General features: G+C 37.7%; 1 pseudogene; it reads right to left on the reverse strand.

The window, feature by feature from the left end:
* Positions 1–52: 52 nt before the first annotated feature.
* LOC143671960 (developmental pluripotency-associated protein 2 pseudogene) lies at positions 53–22638 on the reverse strand (annotated as a pseudogene).
* Between the last annotated feature and the right edge of the window lie 202 nt (positions 22639–22840).

The following is a 22840-nucleotide window of genomic DNA, read 5'->3' on the forward strand; positions in this document are numbered from 1 at the left end:
TGAGGATGTTTAGGACACAGCACATTAATCATCTGGATGCAAGTCAATCTAGCTATGGACTCTCCATCACTTGTTTTTTACTAAAACATTGCCCTTCCAAAAATAGAGATGGTGATGTGTTCAAAGCAGATCGCTTCCCCTTCCCAATTAAAATTAATCTTTTCATTAACTTCTTGTTCCTCTTCACACATTCTGGGCACAACATATTGTCTTCTACGTATGCAGATGCAAAAGTACAGGCTGGTAATAGAAAGAGAGAGATCATCTCTTGGGAGTGTCAGGTACCCAGGCCTGACCTGCATGGAACTGTAGGTGAACCCAACACTTTGTGTCTGCAGGGAGAACTCTGCCATGGACCCCACATTATCTGACACCTGAGGCTTGTAGCAAAAAGATCTCAACAGAAGTAAGTATGGAACATGAATTCACAGTCTTAGGCTGAACTTCTCTCGCAGCAATTCTTGTCCATGATGCCAACATTGCCTCCTGAGCAGAAGTTATTACTTCAATTTTTTTAGTCATTTCTTCTTTCTCCTTTTTCTAACCCTTTCCTGTCTTGGTCATTGTCTTGCAGTTCTTCAAGCGTAACTCCAACTTGGCCTTCTGCAGTTTGTCAGGAATATCCTGTTTTTGCTCAGGGTAAGCATGTTGGTGGAGTCTCAGATAAACCTCTATTTTTGGGCCATCAGTACTCAAAATGCTGGCACTACTTCCACAAAATGTCCCAGTGTACCTTATTAATGGGAGGCAAAATGGTTGGCAAGGGAATGCTGGTACTTTAGGTTTTGAGCAAGCTTTGGATTGCTCATTCGTTTGAGGAAGAGGAACTTTATCCCTTTTCCGAGATTTCTTTGGTTTAACTTCTGCAGTAGAAGTACTTGATTTCATTTGATAGTCTTCTTGAGGTTCCTCTTTTATTGGAACTAAAGTGATTATCACATGTTCCTCATCTACTTCCTCCTCAGAGACATTCTTTGCTCTCAAACCCAAGGGTGAAGAAACTCCATCCTGGCCCTATTGTAACAAAGCCCTCCCTTTCTTCTTTTTTGATATAGGCATTTAGGGCAATAAATTTCTCTCTTAGCACTGCCTTTGCTGTGTCCCATAAGTTTTAATATGTTGTGTTTTCATTTTCATTTACCTCGAGATATTTACTAATTTCTCTTGTAATTTCTTCCTGGACCCACTGGTTGTTTAAGAGTGTGTTGTTGAGCCTCCACATATTTGTGAATTTTCTGGTGCTCTGCCTATTATTGATTTCCAATTTCATTCCTTTATGATCTGAGAAAGATTTCAATCTTTTTAAATTTGTTGAGACTTGCTTTGTGACCTAACATATGGTCTCTTTGAGAATGATCCATGAGCACTTGAGAAAAAGGTGTATCCTGCTGTTCTGGGGTGTAATGTCCTATAAATGTCTGTTAAGTCTAGCTCATTTACTGTAATATTGAAATTCTCTGTTTCTTTATTGATCCTCTGTCTAGATGTTCTGTCCATTGATGAGAGCGGGGAATTGAAGTCTCCAACTATTATGGTAGATGTCCCTATTTCCCTTTTCAGTGTTTTCAGTGTTTGCCTCACGTATTTTAGGGCATTCTGGTTCGGTGCATAAATATTTATGATTGTTATGTCTTCATGTTGAATTGTTCCCTTTATTAGTACATAGTATCCTTCTTTGTCTCTTTTAACTGTTTTACATTCGAAGTCTAATTTGTTGGATATTAGTATAGCTATTCCTGCTCTTTTCTGGTTGTTATTTGCATGAAATATCTTTTCCCAACCTTTCACTTTCAACCTATGTTTATCTTTGGGTCTAAGATGTGTTTCCTGTAGACAGCATACAGAAGGATGCTGTTTTTTAATCCATTCTGCCAGTCAATGTCTTTTGATTGGGGAGTTTAATCCATTAACATTTAGTGTTATTACTGTACGGGTAGTACTTTCTTCTACCATTTTGCCTTTTGGATTTTATATGTCATATCTAATTTTCCTTCTTTCTACACTCTTCTCCACACCTCTTTCTTTTGTGCTTTCGTATCTGTCTCTAGTGCTCCCTTTCGTATTTCTTGCAGAGCTGGTCTCTTGGTCACAAATTCTCTCAGTGATTTTTTTGTCTGAAAATGTTTTAATTTCTCCCTCATTTTTGAAGGACAATTTTGCTGGGTATAGAATTCTTGGTTGGCAGTTTTTCTCTTTTAATAATTTAAATATATAATTCACTGTCTTCTCGCCTCCATGGTTTCTGCTGAGAAATCTACACATAGTCTTATTGGGTTTCCCGTCTATGTGATGGATTGCTTTTCTCTTGCTGCTTTCAAGATCCTCTCTTTCTCTTTGACCTCTGACATTCTGATTAGTAAGTGTCTTGGAGAACTTCTGTTTGGATCTATTCTCTTTGGGGTATGCTGCACTTCTTGGATTTGTAATTTTAGGTCTTTCATAAGAGTTGGGAAATTTTCAGTGATAATTTCTTCCATTAGTTTTTCTCCTCCTTTTCCCTTCTCTTCTCCTTCTGGGACACCCACAACACGTATATTCATGCGCTTCATATTATCATTCAATTCCCTGAGTGCCTGCTCATATTTTTCCATTTTTCCCCTATATTTTCTTTTGCTCATTGAATTTCAGATGTTCCATCCTCCAGTTCACTAATGGTATCCTCTGCCTCTTGAAATCTACCATTGTAGGTCTCCATTGTTTTTTTCATCTCTTCTACTGTGCCTTTCATTCCCATTAGTTCTGTGATTTGTTTTTTGAGACTTTTGATTTCTTCTTTTTGTTCATCCCTTGCCTTCTTCATATCCTCCCTCAATTCATTGATTTGCTTCTTGATGAGGTTTTCCATGTCTGTTCGTATATTCTGAATTAATTGTTTCAGCTCTTTTATCTCATTTGAACTATTGGTTTGTTTCTTTCACTGGGCCATATTTTCCATTTTCCTGGTGTGATTTGTTATTTTTTGCTGGCATCTAGGCATTTAATTACCTTAATTAGTTTATTCTGGAGATTGCTTTCACTTCTCTTACCTAGGGTTTTGTTGCTGGATGAATTTGTTGTCTATCTGTTCTTTAACCTTCAGTTCAGCTTTTTCTGGACCTCTAGCTTAGGTTTTGTTTAACAGAGGAGAATTTTTCAGTACTTGTTTTCTTATTTCTTGCCCTGCTTGTATGGTGCCTTTTCCCTCCCCACCCTTAGGAGGGTCTACATAGGTATTATAGACTCCAGCCGGGTTTTCCTGGACTAAACTGGCCTCCTGTCGGGGGAAGGAGTCACCCGCATCAGTTTTCCCTGAGGGTGAGACCCAGCAGGTTAAAAGACTTTCATGTGAAGTCTCTGGGCTCTGTTTTTCTTATCCTGTCCAGTATGTGGCGCTTGTCTGCCTGCAGGTCCCACCAGCAAAAGATGTCGTGGCACCTTTAACTTTGGAAGGCTCTCCCTGCTGGGGGCATGGTGGAGATAGAGGAGAGGTTGTAGACTGGTTTTAATGGCTTCAAATTGCCAAGCCCTGGGGTCTGAATTCCTTGAGGAAGGGATTCCACATGAGCTGGGCTTTTCCCCTCCCCTAGGGAAAGCACAGGTGGGAGACAGCCCTGAAAGCAGTCCATTTCTTCCTATGTCTGGGGCAGTTGCAGCCTGAGCAGTCCTGCTGCTGAATCCAGAGGCAGCCAAGCCTCCATAGAAACACAGCCACAAAAACCTCCGTTTCGTCCCCTCTCCTCTTTTTCCATTAGCCCAGTGAGTGACCTCCACCTTGACCAGGTTCACCTGAGCTGGGGGACTATTTTTAGTTGTCAGAATTTGTTAATTAATTCCATAATTGGCGTTTGGTTGGGCTCAGCCCCTGCTGCTGGTAAAGTCTCTTTCCTTTCCCCTCTGGGAAGCAGCCTGTGGGGGTGGGGCACCGGCCACCACGGCTTGGGGAACTCACGGTTCTGGGGGGCCTCACTGCTGGTCCAGGTGGTCCAGATTGGGGTATGCTGTGTGTCCGGTCACTGATGTGGCTCCAGGAGCTGTTCTGTACTGTTTCTGGTTATTTAGTAGTTGTTTTGGAGGACGAACTAAAATGCGCACATTGCTAAGCCGCCATCTTGGCCACCCTGGATCTGTAATTTTAAGTCTTTCATAAGAGTTAGGAAATTTTCCGTGATAATTTCCTCCACTAGTTTTCCTCCACCTTTCCCCTTCTCCTCTCCTTCTGGAACATCCACAACACAAATATTTGTGCACTTCATGTTGTCATTCAATTCCCTAAGTCCCTGCTTATATTTTTCCAGCCTTTTTGTTATATTTTCTTTTGTTTGTTGGATTTCAGATATCCTGTCCTCCAGTTCACTAATCCTATCTTCTGTCTCTTGATATCTGACATTGTAGGTTTCCATTGTTGTTTTTTTTTTTTTCATCTCTTCTACTGTGCGTTTCATTCCCATAAGTTCTGTGATTTTTTTTTCTGGCATCCAATTTCTTCTTTTTGTTCATTTCTTATTTATATCCTCCCTCAATTCACTGTTTTTATTAATTTTTAAATTTTTTTTCTTAAAATACTGAAAAAACACCAAGAAAACACAAACATTTGTAACTTTTGGTCATTCTGTTCTACACATATAATCAGTAAGTCACAATATCATCACATAGTTGCATATTCATCATCATGATCATTTCTTGGAACATTATCATCTATTCAGAAAAAGAAATAAAAAGAAAACAAAAAAATTCATACATACCATACCCCCACCCCTCCCACTCACCAATTGCCAGCATTTCACTCTAAATTTATTTTAACATTTGTTACCCCTATTATTCATCTTCATTCCATGTTTTACTCGTCTGTTGATAAGGTAGATAAAAGGAGTATCAGACACAAGGTTTTCACAATCACACAGTCACATTGTGAAAGCTATATCATTATACAATCATCTTCAAGAAATATGGCTGCTGGAATACAGCTCCACATTTTCAGGCAGTTCCCTCCAGCCTCTCCACTACATCTTGACTAACAAGGTGCTATCTATTTAATGCGCTAGAATAACCTCCAGGATAACGTCTTGACTTTGGAATCTCTCAGCCATTGATACTTTATTTTGTCTCGTTTCACTCTTCCCCCTTTTGGTCGAGAAGGTTTTCTCAATCCCCTGATGCTGAGTCTCAGCTCATTCTAGGGTTTTTCTCAATCCCTTGATGCTGAGTCTCAGGTCATTCCAGGATTTCTGTCTCATGTTGCCAGGAAGGTTCACACCCCTGGGAGTCATGTCCCACACAGACAGGGGGAGGGTGGTGAGTTTGCTGGTGGAGTTGGCTGGAGAGAGAGGCCACATCTGAGCAACAAAAGAGGTTCTCTTGGGGGTGACTCGTAGGACTAATTTTAAGTAGGCTTGACCTATCGTTTGTGGGGCTAAATTTCAGATGAACAAACCCCAAGATTGGGGGTTTAGCCTATAGTTTTGATTGTCCGCACTACTTGTGAGAATATCAGGAATTTAAATTGGGGAAGTTGAATTTTCCCCCTTTCTCATCATTTCCCAAAGGGGACTTTGCAAATGCTGTTTAATTCACTGTTCAAATCACTCTGGGATTTATGAGGGCATCACTCTGGAAAAACCAACAAAATCTTATGTCCTCCTCAAGGTTCCATGTACGTATGGTATTCAATTAAGCTGTCTACATAAGTTATATTAGGAAATGCACTAGTCAAAATATAAATTTTGTACCAGATAAATATTTTTTGCTTTACTCTCACACTTAAGTTGAAATTTTAAAATATTAATTGCCATCTATTTCCAGCACCCTGCAGTAATGACATTCCTTTGTTCTTCCTCATGCAAAAACATTTTTAAAATTTGTACATTTAGTCACTATCATTATACACTTTAGAAATTCCTAGATTATACCAGCTCAGTCTTTATTGTCTATCTTACTTTCTGATTTTATTTGTGTCCCCAGCCCTCCTCCCTGTACCATTCTCACATTCAGTTTCATTCAGTGTTTTAACATATCAATTCACAGATTCGATTTTTGATGAAGTTTTCACTGTCTGTTTGAACATTCTGAATTACTTGTTTCAACTTCTGTATCTCATTTGAATTGTTCATTTATTCCTTTGACTGGGCCATATCTTCAGTTTTCCTAGAATGATTCATTATTTTTTCTTGCATCTAGGCATTTAATTAACTTAATTAGTTTATTCTGGACATTGTTTTCATTTTTTTTTTTTTTACCTAGGATTTTCTTGCTGGATGACTTTGTTGTCTATCTGTTCTTTGACATTCAGTTCAGCTTATTCTGGACCTCTAGCTTAGGTTTTGTTTAACAGATCAGAATTTTTCAGTTCTTGTTTCTTGCCCTGCCTGTATGGTGCTTTTTTCCCCCTTAGGAGGGTCTACTTAGGTATTATAGACCCCAGTCAGATTTTCCCAGACCAAACTGGCCTCCTATGAAGAGGAAAGAGTCACCTACATCAGTTTTCCCTGAGGGTGAGACCCAGCAGATTGAAAGGCTTTCCTATGAAGTCTCTGGGCTCTCCGTTATTCCTATCCTGCCCAGTATGTGGCGCTTGTATGGTATGTATGAATTTTTTTCTGTTTTCTTTTTATTTCTTTTTCTGAATAGATGATAATGTTCCAATAAATGATCATGATGATGAATATGCAACTGTGTGATGATATTGTGAATTACTGATTGTATATGTAACAGAATGATCATATGTTAAGAATGTTTGTGTTTCTTTCTTGTCATACTTTTTTAAAAAAATTTAAAAATTAATTAAAAAAAATAGGCCTCCATGGTTTTATGGACCTTAAACCTAAAGCAAGAGCACTGAAGAAAGAAAGAAATAAATGGGAGCTCCTCAAAATTAAACACTTTTGTGCATCAAAGAACTTCATCAAGAAAGTAGAAAGACAGCCTACACAATGGGAGACAATATTTGGAAACGACATATCGGATAAAGGGCTAGTATCCAGAATTTATAAAGAGATTGTTCAACTCAACAACAAAAAGACAGCCAACCCAATTACAAAATGGGAAAAAGACTTGAATAGACACCTCTCAGAAGAGGAAATACAAATGGCCGAAAGACACATGAAGAGATGCTCAATGTCCCTGGCCATTAGAGAAATGCAAATCAAAACCACAATGAGATATCATCTCACACCCACCAGAATGGCCATTATCAACAAAACAAAAAATGACAAATGCTGGAGAGGATGCAGAGAAAGAGGCACACTTATCCACTGTTGGTGGGAATGTCAAATGGTGCAACCACTGTGGAAGGCAGTTTGGCGGTTCCTCAAAAAGCTGAATATAGAATTGCCATACGACCCAGCAATACCATTGCTAGGTATCTACTCAAAGGACTTAAGGGCAAAGACACAAACAGACATTTGCACACCAATGTTTATAGAAACATTATTTACAATTGCAAAGAGATGGAAACAGCCAAAATGTCCATCAACAGACGAGTGGCTAAACAAACTGTGGTATATACATACGATGGAATATTATGCAGCTTTAAGACAGAATAAACTTATGAAGCATGTAATAACATGGATGAACCTAGAGAACATTATGCTGAGTGAGACTAGCCAAAAACTAAAGGACAAATACTGTATGGTCCCACTGATGTGAACCGACATTAGAGAATAAACTTGGAATATGTCATTGGTAACAGAGACCATCAGGAGTTAGAAACAGGGTAAGACAATAGGTAATTGGAGCTGAAGGGTTACAGACTGTGCAACAGAACTAGATACAAAAACTCAAAAATGGACAGCACAATACTATCTAATTGTAATGTAATTATGTTAAAACACTGAATGAAGCTGCATCTGAGCTATAGTTTTTTGTTTGTTTGTTTGTGTTTTTTTTCCTTTTTTATATATTTTTTTATTTTTTCTCTATATTATCATTCTATATCTTTTTCTGTTGTTTTGCTAGTTCTTTTCCTAAATCAATGCAAATGTACTAAGAAATGATGATCACACATCTATGTGATGATATTAAGAATTACTGATTGCATATGTAGAATGGAATGATTTCTAAATGTTGTGTTAGTTAATTTTTTTTAATTAATAAAAAAAAATAGGCCTCCAGCTCAGTCATGTTGACTGAGAGAGAGAGAGGCCATATCTGAGCAACAGAAGAGGTTCTCTTGGGAGTGACTCTCAGGCCTAATTTTAAGAAGACTTAGCCTATCCTTTGCATATCCTTTGCAGGGTTAAGTTTCATATGAACAAAGCTTTCCAAAATGTACCACTGGGAAGGTCTTAGGTTTCTTATGATGGAAATAAAACATATATAAGTGTGGAATACCAAGTATGTAGGTACTTGTATAGCATGTGCTTCTAAACAGAGAAGGCTTGTAGAAGTAAATGCATTAAACAGACATTTGATAGTTTATTATAAACCTAAAAGGAAAAATCCAAACTTTGTATTTGTTTATAATTGTGTATTGATTTTTTGCATTAATATATTTTATTGTATTTATAAAAGACTTGTGAAATTTCATTTGTCATTTCCTCCATGAGGTGAAATCATTGTACTCTATTCAAATTTTGTACAGACCTGCTTCAATTCTAAATGGACTTGACTCCCTCCTTCCAACATTTTTTCCAGTTCATTTCCTTTTTTTAATTAATTCATTTTTAATTTATGTACATGATCACATACAAACAAACGTTCTTATCATATGATCATTCTGTTCTTATTATATAATCAATAACTCACACTATCATCACATAGTTGTATATTCATGATGATCATTTCTTAGAACATCTGCATCAATTCAGAAAAAGAAATAAAAAGAAAACAGGAAAAAATTCATACATACCATACCCTTTATCCCTCCCCTTCACCGATCTCCAGCATTTCAATCTACTAAATTTATTTTAACATTTGTTCCCCCTATCATTTATTTATCTTTATCCTTATGTTTTACTTGCCTGTCAATAAGATAGGCAAAAGGAGCATGAGACACGAGGCTCTCACAACCACACAGTCACACTATGACAGCCATATCATCATACAATTATCTCCAAGAAACATGGCCACAAGAGCACAGTTCCACATTTTCAGGCAGTTCCCTCCAGTCTCTTCATTACACCTTAACTTAAACAGGTGATATCTACTTAATGTGTAAGAATAACCTCCAGGACCTCTCGATTCTGTTTGGAATCTCTCAGCCATTGACACTTCATTTTGTCTCGTTTTGCTCTTCCCACTTTTAGTTGAGAAGATTTTCTCAATCCCTTGATGCTGGGTTCCAGCTTATTCTAGGATTTCTGTCCTACATTGCCAGGAAGGTCCACACCCCTGGGAGTCATGTCCCACGTAGAGAGGGGGAGGGCAGTGAGTTTGCTTGCTGTGTCGGCCAAGAGAGAGAGGCCACATCTGAGCAACAGAAGAGGTTCTCTTGGGGGTGACTCTTAGGCCTAATTTTAAGGAGGCTTAGTCTATCCTTTGTGGGGTTAAGTTTCATATGAACAAACCCCAAGATTGGAGACTTGGCCTATTGCTTTGGCTGTCCCCATTGCCTGTGAGAATATCAAGAATTCAACTTGGGGAAGTTGAATTTTCCCTCTTTCTCACCATTCGCCTAGGGGACTCTGCAAATACTTCCCTATTCACTGTTCAAATCACTCTGGGATTTATCTGAGCATCATTCTGGACAAACCTACAAAATCTCATGCCCTATGCAAGGTTCCAAGTACTATGGTGGTTTGATTAAGCTGTCCACATAAGTTATATTAGGAAATGCACTAGTCAAAACATAAATTTTGTACCTAATAAACATTTTTTGCTTGTCTCACACATACATTAAAGCTTTTAAATATTAATTACCATCTATTTTCAAACCCTGCATTATTGACATTCCTTTGTTCTTCCTCATGCAGAAACATTTTTAAATTTGCGCATTTAGTCACTATCATTATATACTCTAGGCATTCCTAGATTATACCATCTCAGTCCTTATTGTCTATCTTTCCTTATAATTTGATTTGTGCCCCCAGGCCTCCTCCCTCTATCATACTCACATTCAGCTTTATTCAGTGTTCTAACATTATTGTATTACAGTTAGGTAGTATTGTGCTATCCATTTCTGAATTTTTACGATCTGTTCTGTTGCACAATCTGTATCCCTTCAGCTCCAATTACCCAATAGCTACCCTATTTCTATCTCCTGATGGTCTCTGTTCTTAATTGAAATTCTCCAAGTTCATTCGCTAATGTCAGTTCATATCAGTGAGACAATAAAGTATTTGTCCTTTTGTTTCTGGCTAATCTCACTCAGCATAATGTCCTTAAGGTCCATCCTTGTTGTTACATGCTTCATGACTTTATTCTGTCATAAAGCTGCATAATATTTCATCGTACATATATACCACAGCTTGCTTAGCCACTCCTCTGTTGATGGATTTTTCAAATCAGTAGTTCTCATTTTTATGTTGGATAGTACTTTTCTCCCTTTTAAGAGGAGATATTCTTGTTTTTCAACATTTTTCTTGATTGGTTCTTTTTTTCTTTAAATGATTGTCAATGTTGAGTTTTGTTTTGTTGCCATTTAGAATGGCTTACAACTGTACACTTACAGGAGATTCGATCTGTCTTTACCATTCCATCCTTTCACTATGTGAACAGTGATTGTCATGCATATCTGCATTGCACTTTTAGAAAAAAAACTTCTTAGGTTTCTTCAAGATATAATTGAACAAATAGTAGTTCATTTGTATATACCAGTTTCTTAAAGAACACAAAGTGCTTTGGATTCCCCTCTCCTGAAAATATTTAAGAGCCAATTAAACTATGAATAGCTTGGAGATTATTTATTTTTCATGTAATTATTTTCCTGAGACAATCTAAACTCTTTAGTTGTGTATGTTTAATGCCAGTCTAAAGAGTCCCTGTAGCTTGGGGGGAAAGCATAAATGAAGTTCTAGTTAAATAATCTTCATCTCATCCATTTTTCTTCCTGTTTACTATATGATTTTTGGCCATTTTAAAAATCATTTTGTTTATATTGGCAGAAATTTGAAATTGATATTTGGGAAATTAAGGTTACAGATTGCTTGGGCCCCTGAAATAGTACATTACAACACTGTTCACTTTAGCACTAGATTTGCTGGTAAACAGAGGCAATATATAGAAGATAATGTTTTTTTCTTTAATGGCTTTATTGAGCTATAATACCCATATCGTACAATTCATCCATTTAAAGTGTACAATTCAGTGGTTTTAGTATATGCAGAGTTATGCAACCATCACCACAATGTTAGAACATTTTATAGAAGGTAATTTTAAAGAAGAAAACAACCCGTTATAAATCAGTTTTCCCTAATTCGCATAAATGAATTAGAATAAAATATATAGAGAAATTTTTAAAAGTCACATTGGATTAGAGGGAGACATAGATAAATTCAGTTGATTGTATTTTACTTTATGGTGTAGGACTGTGGCAAACAAAGCTGTTTGTGGCATTTTTCATCTCTTTATAAAAATACTTAGAAAATGTAATTTGACATTAGAAATAAAATACTTGAACAGCAACAAAAAGTCCTACTTATAGCGGGTTCACACCTACAGAAATGGACTAAGTTTAAGAATATGTTTTTTCTGAGGTTCATAGAGCTTCAAATCACCACACAACCTGACTGGACTTGGGGATGCTTCATAGGCAAACCAGGAGGTCAGCTTTGGAAGTATTTCTGAAATTGTACTCATCCACAACTCAGATATGATAAGCAGCTCCTATCATATCATTCTGATGTGACCTCTGGACATATCTTGGGCACTCCTTGTCTCAGATTGAAGGCAATCAACTCTGTGGAATACACCCTGTGCTGAGGAAATCATTGCTTGCCACCTTCCACACTTTTGAGGTGTTTCACGCCATGCCTGATACTAACTTTCCAGACCCAGCTGAGAGGTGAGGGGAAGAGCTGACAATGGCAGGCTAGCCTCACATTCATTGGGTGAAGAGACACAGCATGTGCCTTTACTTCTTGTGCTGGTTTGAAGCTATTATGTATCCCAGAAAATGCTTCTTTTATCTACCTTATGGACAGATGAGTAAAACATATGGATTAAGAATAGATAAATAATAGGGGGAACAAATAAAATAAATTTAGTGTATTGAAATGCTAGAGATCAATGAAAGGGAGTGAAAGGGGTATAGAAAAAAATAGGGGAAACAAAGACTGAAATATATTGGATAGATGGAAATACTAGCAATCAATGAGAGAGGGGTAAGGGATATGGTATGTATGAGTGTTTTTTCTTTTTTCTTTGTTTCTTTTTCTGAATTGATGCAAATGTTCTAAGAAATGATCATAGTGATGAATATACAAAAAAAAGCTAGGAAAGCCACTTTCTTATCCAATAAAGAAATTTGCCATGAAAAAATAATATGTATATATATATATAAAATTGTATTCATTCTAGAATGTGAGATTGTGGATAATTTTCATTTTCTTCTGTTTATACTCTGTGAACATCAAATGACATGCATCATTAAATTTTTATTCAGGAAAGAAAAAGGCAATACATGTTTGAAAAATAAACAACAAAAATGCCAGCTTCTATGCAAGGTTAATCTGAACCAGCATGCAGTCTATGGAGGCAGATGATGGGGGAGTCTGTGGAGGAGAGTGACAAATTAAAGAGAGGGCAGGGGAAACAGAGGGGAGAAAATGCAGCTTTGCAACCATGGTAATGACTTCAGGAGGGTACACAGTGAGTCAGAGCCAGTAATGGCTGCCAGTTGTATTTTCTATGAATTATCACTTCAGACTGATTCTTCCAAACAATACTCAAACTAGGAACACCAGAAAAAGGAAGCTGGCAGCGCTTTTCCCAGGGCAGAGAGGTTTATAGACCTTGGTCCAGACTCATTTCCCCACCCCACCTGCTCCACAACCAAAGGGCTACAGTTTATTTCCTATTTGTTGTTGTTATCTTAAGGGATTCAGAAAAGAAGATTCCATAAGTGTTTGTCCAGCATTGTGTAAGCAAAAGAGCTATAGATTCTGGAAGACAGCACTCCAGTCTCTACTGAGGAAATTTTTTTCAGAGGCAGTGTTTCAGAATCAGTGGAGAGGAATCTGTACTGTGGGCCAGGTGTTTTCTCTTCTTGGTCTCTTTTAGTTTTCACAACAGCCTGATTTGTGAAGTATCACTGTTGCTACTTTAGAACTGAATAAACAGGCTCAGAGAAGCTATGAAACATACAGCTCGGGTCTGTGGCAGGGTCAGGTTTTAAACTCAGGTCTGTCTGACTTCCAAGCTGGTACCCTCTTATTTTAGTTTGCTAAATCTGCTGAAATCAGACACCATATAATGCATTGGCTTTTACAATGGGGATTTATTAGTTTACAAGCTTACAGTTCTGAGGCCATGAAAATGTCCAAATCTAGGTATCATCAAGATAATACTGTCTTCCTGAAGACAGGCTGTCAGCGATTCCTCTGGCAGATAACAAGACATGTGGTAGCATCTGCTGGTTTCTCCCTTCTCTTCCTGGTTTCATGGCTTTCAGTTTCTGGTGGCTTTCTCTTTCATCTGTGGCTTTCTCTGTGTTCTTTCTCTGAATTTCACACTTATAAATGTTCACACTCAAAAGGTTCCACCCATAATAGGTCTACACCCACAGGAATGAATTAACTTTAAGAACATGATCTTCTGGGGTTCATAAATCCTCCAAACCATCACACCTCTCAACAATTCCATGCTCCCTCAGGCTTTGATATTCCCTAAATGAAATCTAAGAATACGCAGTTCACTTTGTTCTGAATGTATGTTCATCATTCAACTTACTGACAACTAAGTCAGCTTCTCAAGGACCTTGAGACCTGGAAGGGTGAACCCTGGCCAAAAAACACCAGGATCAACTCATACTCCTTCCATGAGATATAAATAAATTATACTTTAGCTTAAGCATCAATGTGTTGGTTGTGAGTAATCTGGAATATGATCACCTTTCCTGTGCTGGACCTGATCTCCCAAACCACAAAAGCACAGAGGCAAGGAGAAAGAATACAGTGCATTTGGGAGAGTGGGCAGACCACTTTAGTCAAGACAGAAAGAGGACATTGGGGGAAGAGTTTTCTGCATCATCCCCCCTCAGGAATTGGTCTCAACATCTAGTGGTCCAGCCTCTTAATGGTTTTCTCCCCACCATCATTTTACAGTGAATAATGAACACTTTGCTGGATTTACTTTATCACATATTCATCCACTGATCCATCTGATTTTTAAAAATCATTTCAAAGCAACTTCTAGAACTTATATAGAATTGGTATTTTATAAATGTCAATTGAATCCTGTTGGTTGGTGGTGTTATTGAGTTCTTGTGTATCCTTGCTGAATTTGTTTATTTGTTCTATTAATTGTTGATAAGAGGGTATTGAAATCCCCACCAATAATTGTGGATTTGCCTGTTTCGCTTTTTAGCTCTTCCAGTTTTTGCTTTATGTAATTTGCAGCTCAATTATTAGATGAATAAATGTTTAGAATTGTTATATTTTCCTATGAATTGACCATTTTATCTTCTTGAAATAACCTTTTCTCTGGTAATATTCTTTGTTCTGAAATGTACTTTAGTCTATTCGTTAATACAGGCATTCTTGCTTTCTTTTGATTATTGTTAGCAGGGTATATATTTTTCTATCCTTTCACTTTTAACCTATTTGTGTCTTTATATTAAAGTGAGTTTCCTTGGTTTGTTCCAGGGTTTCAGCAGCAAATAAAACAACAAAGAAAAAAATGGGTTTCTTTTAAAAAGCATATAGCTGGATCTGTCTTTCTTTAAATGGATGGGTTTCATTGGGTATTTTAATACTCTAATTTGATCTCTGTCTTTTAATTGGAAGACCTGAGACCACTTACATTTAATGTGATTATTGATATGGTTGGATTTAAATCTGCCTTCGTCCTATAGATTTTCTATTGCTCTCATTTGTTCTTTGTTTACTTTTTTCTTTTCCTGTCTTCTTTTAGATTAATTGAAGATTTTTTATGTTTCCATTTTATTGCCTTTGTTAGCTATTATCTGTAACTCTTTCTTGTTGTTTTTTAGTCGTTGCTTTAGAATTTATAGTATACATTTTTAATTCTTCAGAGTTGTCTTTTTTGCCTGGCTGCTATGACAAATATCACCCAATGGGTTGGCTTAAATGTGGAATGTATTGTCTCATGGATTCAGAGGCTAGAAGGCTTGCTTCCTCCTGGGATTGATAGCATCTGCTGCTGGCTTTCCTTAATCCTCGGGGTTCCTTGGCTTGCACTTGTGCCTCATGTCACATGGTTATGTCCTCTCCTTTCTCTTCCAGGTTCCTGCTTACTTCCTGTTTCCAAATCCTTCCTTTGACTTTCTCTTTATAAGGCCTCCAGTAGCTAAGACCTACACTCAATCAGTTGGTCTGCACTTTAACTAAAAGTAACGTCTTCAAGAGGTCCTATTCACAATGGGTTCTGTCATGGTCAGGTCCATGTGTCATCTTGGCCAAGTGTGGTACCTGTTTCTCTGGTTGGGCAAATGCTGGCCTGTCTGTTGCAATGAGGACATTTCATAGATTAGATCATGATCACGTCAGCTGCGTCCACAGCTGATTCCATTTGTAATCAGCCAAGGGGGGTGTTTTCTGCAATGAGTAATTCTTAATCTAATCACTGGAAGCCTTTTAAGGAGGATTCAGAAGAGACAGGCTCTCTTCCTGCTTCTGCTGGCGAGCCTCTCCTGTGGAGTTCGTCCAGAGCTGCCATCGGAATCGTCGGCTTCACAGCCTTCCTGCGGATTTTGGACTCTGCATTCCTGTGGTCACCTGAGACACTTTTATAAATTTTATATTTGCAAGTGTTCCCTGTTAATTCTGTTTCTCTAGAGAACCCTAACTAATATAGGTTCGCACCCACAGGAATGTGAATTAAGACTGAGAACATTACTAACTTGGGGTATATAATTCAATCTACCACCACAGTATACCTTGATGTGATATTATACCATTCATTCATACCATAAGAATCGTACAAAGTGGTTCTTCCATTCCCCCATGACCTTTGTGTTCTTGTTGTCATACATTTTACCTAGTCATATGTCATAAACCCCAGAATATGTTGTAACAATGTTTGCTTTAAACACTTAATTCTTTTTAAATTTTTAAACCTTTTTACTTTAAAAAAATTATAGATTCACAGAAGTTGTAAAGTAGTTCAGAGAAATTTCATGTACCATTTACCCAGATTCACCTGATGGTTACATCTTATATAACTATATAGTGTACTGTATAATTATAATACACTACTGATACCAGGAAATTGATACCAGTATAACATGTGTGTATCACTCTATGCCATCTTATCACATATGTAGATTTTTGTAACAACCATCATAATCAAGATACAGAACTATTCCATCACCACAAAGATCTCCCTCATGCTATTCCCTTTATAGTCAATGCCCCCCCAATTCCTGTAGACAACTAATCTGTTTTCCACCTCTATAATTATATCATTTCAAGAATGTTATTTAAATGGAATCATACAGTATGTGATCATTTGAGATTGCCTTTTTTTTCCCAGTAGACATAATTCCCTTGAAGTTATCCAAATTGTGGCATATATCAATATTTTGTTCTGTTTTATTGCTGAGTAGTATGATGTACCCCAGCTTGTTTAACCATTCATCTATTGAGGAACATTTTGGTGGTTTCTAGTTTTGCCTACTAAAAATAAAATACAATGAATATTTATGTCCACACAAAAAATATATAAATTTTTTGTGTGTGGACATAAACTTTCATTTCTCTGGGATAATTAACCAGAAGTATGATTGCTGGGTCATATGGTATTCCAGTTTGCTAGCTCCTAGAATGCAATATACCAGAAATGGAGTAGCTTTTAAAAGGGGGAATTTAATAAGTTATAAGCCTGTGAAAATATCTGATTTAAAGCAAAGCCATAGAAATGTCCAATCTAAGACATCCAGGGAAAGATACCGTGGTTCAAGGAGGCCGATGACGTTCGGGGTTTCTCTCTGAACTTGAAAGGCACATAGCAAACCTGGTGACATCTGCTAGCTTTCTCTCCAGGCTTCTTGTTTGATGAAGCTCCCCTGGGGACATTTTCCTTTTTCATCTCCAAAAGTCTCTGGCTTCATGGGCTGTCTCCTGGTTCTCGTGTCTCTCAAGATTTCTCCAAAATGTTTCCTCTTTTAAAGGATTCCAGTAGACTAATAAAGACCCATCTGGAATGGATAGAGTCACATCACCCTATAATCAAAGGTTAATACCCAAAATTGGGTGTGTCACATCTCTGTGGAGATAATCTAGTCAATTTCAACCTCCAATACTGAATAGGGATGAAAAGAAATGGCTGCTTCCATGAAATGGATCAGGATTAAAACGTGGCTTTTCTAGAGCACATAATCCTTTAAAACTGACATGTTCCACCCTCTGGACCCTAAAAAGACATGTTTTCCCATATACAAAATATATTCACTACATCACAGTATCAGGAAGCCTTAAGCCATTTCAGTAACAATACAAATACAATACAAGGTTGAAAACAGTACGAACTCTCATCAATGTTAGTAACAGGCATGATCTGTTCTATGGCAAAATTCCCTTCTGGCTATGGACCTGTAAAACTCAGAACAGGCTATCTGCTGTCAATGTACAAAGGAGGGACAGTCATAGGATAAATACCCCCATTTGCATAGGGAAAAATTGGAAGGAAAACAGGGGTTATGGGACCCAACCAGTTTCAAAAACTGCAGGGCAAACTCCAGATTTAAAACTTAGAGAGTCATTTATCTTCAGGGCTTTAGAAAGTGACAGTCCAGAAATAATAATTACCACTCCAGACATAATGTGCCTGCTCTAAAAGCTTACAATCTAGGCCCCTGTGTTCTTATAAGCATTTTCTAATGGCGACCATACCATTGTTGTTGTTTGGTTTCTGGCTTATTTTGTCTTACCAAATGTCCCACATGTTGATTCACATCATTGCATGCCTCATGACATTCTTCCTTTTTTGTAACAGCACAAATTTCATTCATAAGTATACACCATTGTTCACCAATCTACTTCTAAGTCAGTGCATCCTTCAGCCACTTGCATTCATTGGGCACAAATGTCCACTGGTCAATGCTTCTGTCTTTGTGCCAGTACCATGCTCTTTTGACCACTGTGGCTTTATAATAGGTTTTAAAGTCAGGGAGTATTAGTCCTCCCACTTTGTTCTTCTTTTTTTATGATGCTTTTAGCTATTCAGGTTGTCTTTCCCTTCCAGATGAATTTTGTAGTTAGCTTTTCCAAATCTTCAAAGTAGGTTGTTGGAATTTTGATTGGTACCGTGTTGAACTGGAAATTTGATTGGTACTGTGTTGAATCAACTTGCAGAGACTTGACATCTTAACTATATCTAGCCTTCCTATCCATGAACAGGGAATGTCTTTCCACCTGTTTAGATCTCCTTTGATTTCTTTTAGCAACATTATGTAGTTTTCTGTGTATAAGTCCTTTATGTTCCATTTAAGTTCATTCCTAAGTATTTGATTCTTTTAGTTGCTATTTTGAATGGAATTTTTCCCTTAACTGACTCCTCAGGTAGGTCATTGGTTGTGTATAGAAGTGTTACTGATTTTTGTACATTAATTTTATATCCACCACCTTGCTACATTTGTTTATTAGCTCAAGTAACTTTGCTGTAGATTTCTCAGGATCTTCCAAGTATAGTATCATATCATCTGCAAATAAGGAGAGTTTTACTTCTTCCTTTCCAATTTGGATGCCTTTTATTTCTTAGTCTTGCCTGGTTGCTCTAGCTAGAACTTCTAGCACGATGTTGAATGATAGTGTTGACAGTGGGCATCCTTGTCTTGTACCTGATCTTAGGGGGAAAGCTCTCAGTCCCTCTCCATTGAGTACAATGCTGGCTATCGGTTTTTCATATATTCCCTTTATTGTATTGAAAAGTTACCTTTGATTCCCATCTTTTGGAGCATTTTTATCAGAAAAGGATGCTGAATTTTGTCAAATGCTTTTTCAGCATCAATCGAGATGATCATGTGATTTTTCCCTTTCAATTTGTTAATGTGCTGTATTACATTAATTGATTTTATTGTGTTGAACCATCTTTGCATTCCTGGTGTAAACCCTACTTGGTCATGGCATATAATTCTTTTTGATGTGCTGTTGGATTCAATTTGCTAATATTTTATTGAGAATTTTTGCATCTATGTTCATTAGGGAAATTAGCCTGTAGTTTTCCTTTCTTATAACATCTTTACCCAGTTTTGGTATTAAAATGATATTAGCTTCATAAAATGAGTTAGATAGAGTTCCTTTTTCCTCAATTTTTTGGAAAAGTTTGAGCAGGATTAGTGTTAGTTCTTTTTGGAATGTTTGATAAAATTCCCCTGTGAAGTCATCTGGCACTGGAATTTTCTTTCTAGGAAGATTTCTGGTGACTGATTGAAACCCTTGACTTGTGATTGGCTTCTTGGGATCTTCTGTTTCTTCCTCAGTCCGTGCAGCTTGTTTGTGTGTCTCCAGGAATTTGTCCATTTCATGTGAGTTGACTAGTTTGTTGGTGTATAGCTGGTCATAGTATACTCTTATGATTTCTTTTATTTCTTCAGGGCCTGTGGTAATGCACCCCTTCTCATTTCTGGTTTTGTTTATTTGCATCCTCTCTCTCTTTTTTCTTTGTCAATCTTCCTAGTGGCCCATCAATTTTATTGATTTTCTCAAAGAACAAACTTTTGGTTTCATTCATTCTTTCTATTGTTCTTCTATTCTCCCATTCATTTATCTCTGCTTCAATCTTTGGTATTTCTCTTCTCCTATTTGCTTTGGGGTTAGTTTGCTGTTCTTTCTTGAGTTCCTCCAGGTGTGCTGTTCAGTCCTCGATTTTTGCTCTTTCTTGTGTTTTAGTATAGGCATTTAGGGCAATAAATTTCCCTCTCAGCACAGCCTTTCCCTGAACTTATCATAACTTCTGATAAGTTGTATTCTCATTTTCAGTCATCTCCAGATGGATACTGATTTCTCTAGCAATTTCCTCTTTGACCCACTGGTTGTTTAAGAGTTTAATCTCCATATATTTGTGAATGTTCTCATTCTTTGGTGGTTATTGAGATCTAGCTTCATCCCATTGTGATCAGAGAAAGTGCTTTGAATAATTTCAATATTTTTAAATTTATAAAGACCTGTTTTGTGCCTCAGCATATGATCTATCCTGAGAATGTTTCATGAGCACTAGAGAAGAATGTATAACCTTGTGCTTTGGGGTGCAATGACCTATATATGTCTGTTAGGTCTAATTAATTTATCAAGTTACTTAACTTCTCTATTTCCTTGTTGATCTTCTGTCTGGTTGTTCTATCTATAGAGAAGAGTGGTGTATTGAAGTCTCCTACTATTATTATTGAAACATCTATCACTTCCTGCAGTTTTGCCAATGACTGTCTCATGTGCTTTGGACTCCTTGATTGGGAGCATGAACATTTATGATTGTTATATTTTCTATGTGAATTGATCCTTTAATTAGTATATAGTGCCCTTCTTTGTCTTTTGTGATGTCTTTATATTTAAAGTCTATTTTGTCTGAATTAGTATAGCTACTCCTGATTTCTTTTGGTTACAACTTGCATGGGAAACATTTTCCCATCCTTTCACTTTCAACCCATTTGTATCCTTGTGTGTAAGATGAGTCTCTTGTAAGCAGCATATAGCTGGATTATGTTTCTTAATCCATTCTGTAAATCTATATCCTTTAATTGGTAAGTTTAGTCCATTAACATTCAAAGTTATTACTGAAAATGGGTTTCTTGATTTCACCATCTTTTCTTTTTAATTTTATTTGCCAGATCTATATATTATTTCCCCCCTTTCTCTTCGTATTCTTTAAATTACCCTTAATGGTACTTTTCAATTCTGTGCCCTCCTCCAGACCTCCCTCTCCTGTCTTTTTTTTTGAGTCAGCAGAACTCCTTTTAGTATTTCTTGTAGGGCAGGTCTCTTGTTGACAAATTCTTTCAGGACTTCTTTGTCTGTGAAAACTTTAATCTCTCCCTCAATTTTGAAGGACAATTTGGCTGGTGTATTAGTTAGGGTTCTCTGGAGAAACAGAATCAACAGGGAATACTCGCAAATATAAAATTTATAAAGGTGTCTCACGTGGCCACAGGAACGCAGAGTCCAAAAGCCACAGGCAGGCTGTGAAGCCGACGATTCTGATGGAGGGTCTGGACGAACTCCACAGGACAGGCTCGCCAGCTGATGCAGGAAGAGAGACTGTCTCTTCTGAATCCTCCTTAAAAAGCTTCCAGTGATTAGATTGAGCATCACTCATTGCAGAAGACACTCCCCTTTGGCTGATTACAAATGGAATCAGCTGGGGATGCAGCTGACATGATCATGATTTAATTCTATGAAATGTCCTCATAGCAACAGACAGGCCAGCATTTGCCCAACCAGACAAACAGGTACCACCACTTGGCCAAGTTGACACATGAACCTGACCATGACAGTTGGGTACAGAATTCTTGGCTGGATGTCTTTCTCTTTCAAGATCTTGAATATATCATACCACTGCCTTCTCGCCTCCAGGGTGCTAGTTGAGTAGTCTGAACTCAGTCTTATTTGATTTCCATTGTACATAGTAGGTTGTTTTTCTCTTACCAATTTCAGGATTTTCTGCTTCTCTTAAATATTTGAAAGACTGAGTAGTATGTGCCTTGGGGGAGGCCTATTTGGATTTATTCTGTTTGGAGTTTGTTGGGATTCTTTGAGTCTATGTTTATGTCCTTTATGAGATTTGGGAAGTTTCCCCCCATTATATCCTCTACCACTCTTCCTAGCCCTTTACTCCTTTCTTCTCCTTCTGGGACATCAATGATTCTTATATTTGAGCACTTTGGTTTGTCTATCATTTCCCTCAGTTCCCATTCAATCTTTTCCATCCTTTTTGCCATTTATTGTTTTGAGTCTTCAAAGTCAATTATCCTGTCCTCTAGATCACTTATTCTTTCTTCTGTCTCTTCAAATCTGTTGCATGCCTCTAGTATGTTTTTTATTTGGTCCACGGAGACTTTAATCTCTGTGATTTTTGCTGTTTTTCTATTTATTCTTTCAAATTTCTCTTTATGCCCTTCTACTGTCTTCTTGATCTCCTTTATGTCATTTGCTATCCCCCTTATTTTATTAAGTAGAGTTGTATGAACATCTTTGATGTTGTTCCAGTGTCTGTGTCTCCTCTGGAGTTTCAATTTGGTCATTAGGCAGGGCTAAATCTGTATGCATTGTGATATGCTTAGTGCTCTTCTGCTGTCTTCATGGCATGTAAATATCTTGATTGATTTACTTTGGGAGTTGATTTCTTTCAGTAGTCTAAGGCCTTGTGTTTGCGGAATGGTTGTGCAGCAGGGAGCATGGTACAGTGTGGGGCACTCAGTGCAGTGATTTGTTTCAATGCAGGTATAGGTGCAGATTGGGGCTGTTACATTGATGTTTGTGAACATAGGCACCCAGTGGCCAGGGAGGATGTAGCTGTGCAGGTGCACCAGTCTGGAGTGTGTAACCCTGATGTGCACTGGTCTACAGCATTGGAGCCTTCATGTGCCTGCATAGAGCTGTGACAGCAGGTCGGCATTATGCCTTCATGGATTGGGGGCAGATGTGACCTGGCTGCACAGGTCAGCACTCTCTCAGAGCTGGGAAGTGTGACTGAGGGCTGTGCGCATGCACAGTTCTAGGACTTCTGTAAAGTGTGATTCCCAGAGCTGAATGACGTGATTGGGGGTCTGTGCACATGCATGGGCCTGGGAGTGCTGTAAATAGATGCACAGAGGTCA

Source organism: Tamandua tetradactyla, chromosome X (genome assembly GCF_023851605.1).
Source record: "Tamandua tetradactyla isolate mTamTet1 chromosome X, mTamTet1.pri, whole genome shotgun sequence".
NCBI classification, from domain to species: domain Eukaryota; kingdom Metazoa; phylum Chordata; class Mammalia; order Pilosa; family Myrmecophagidae; genus Tamandua; species Tamandua tetradactyla.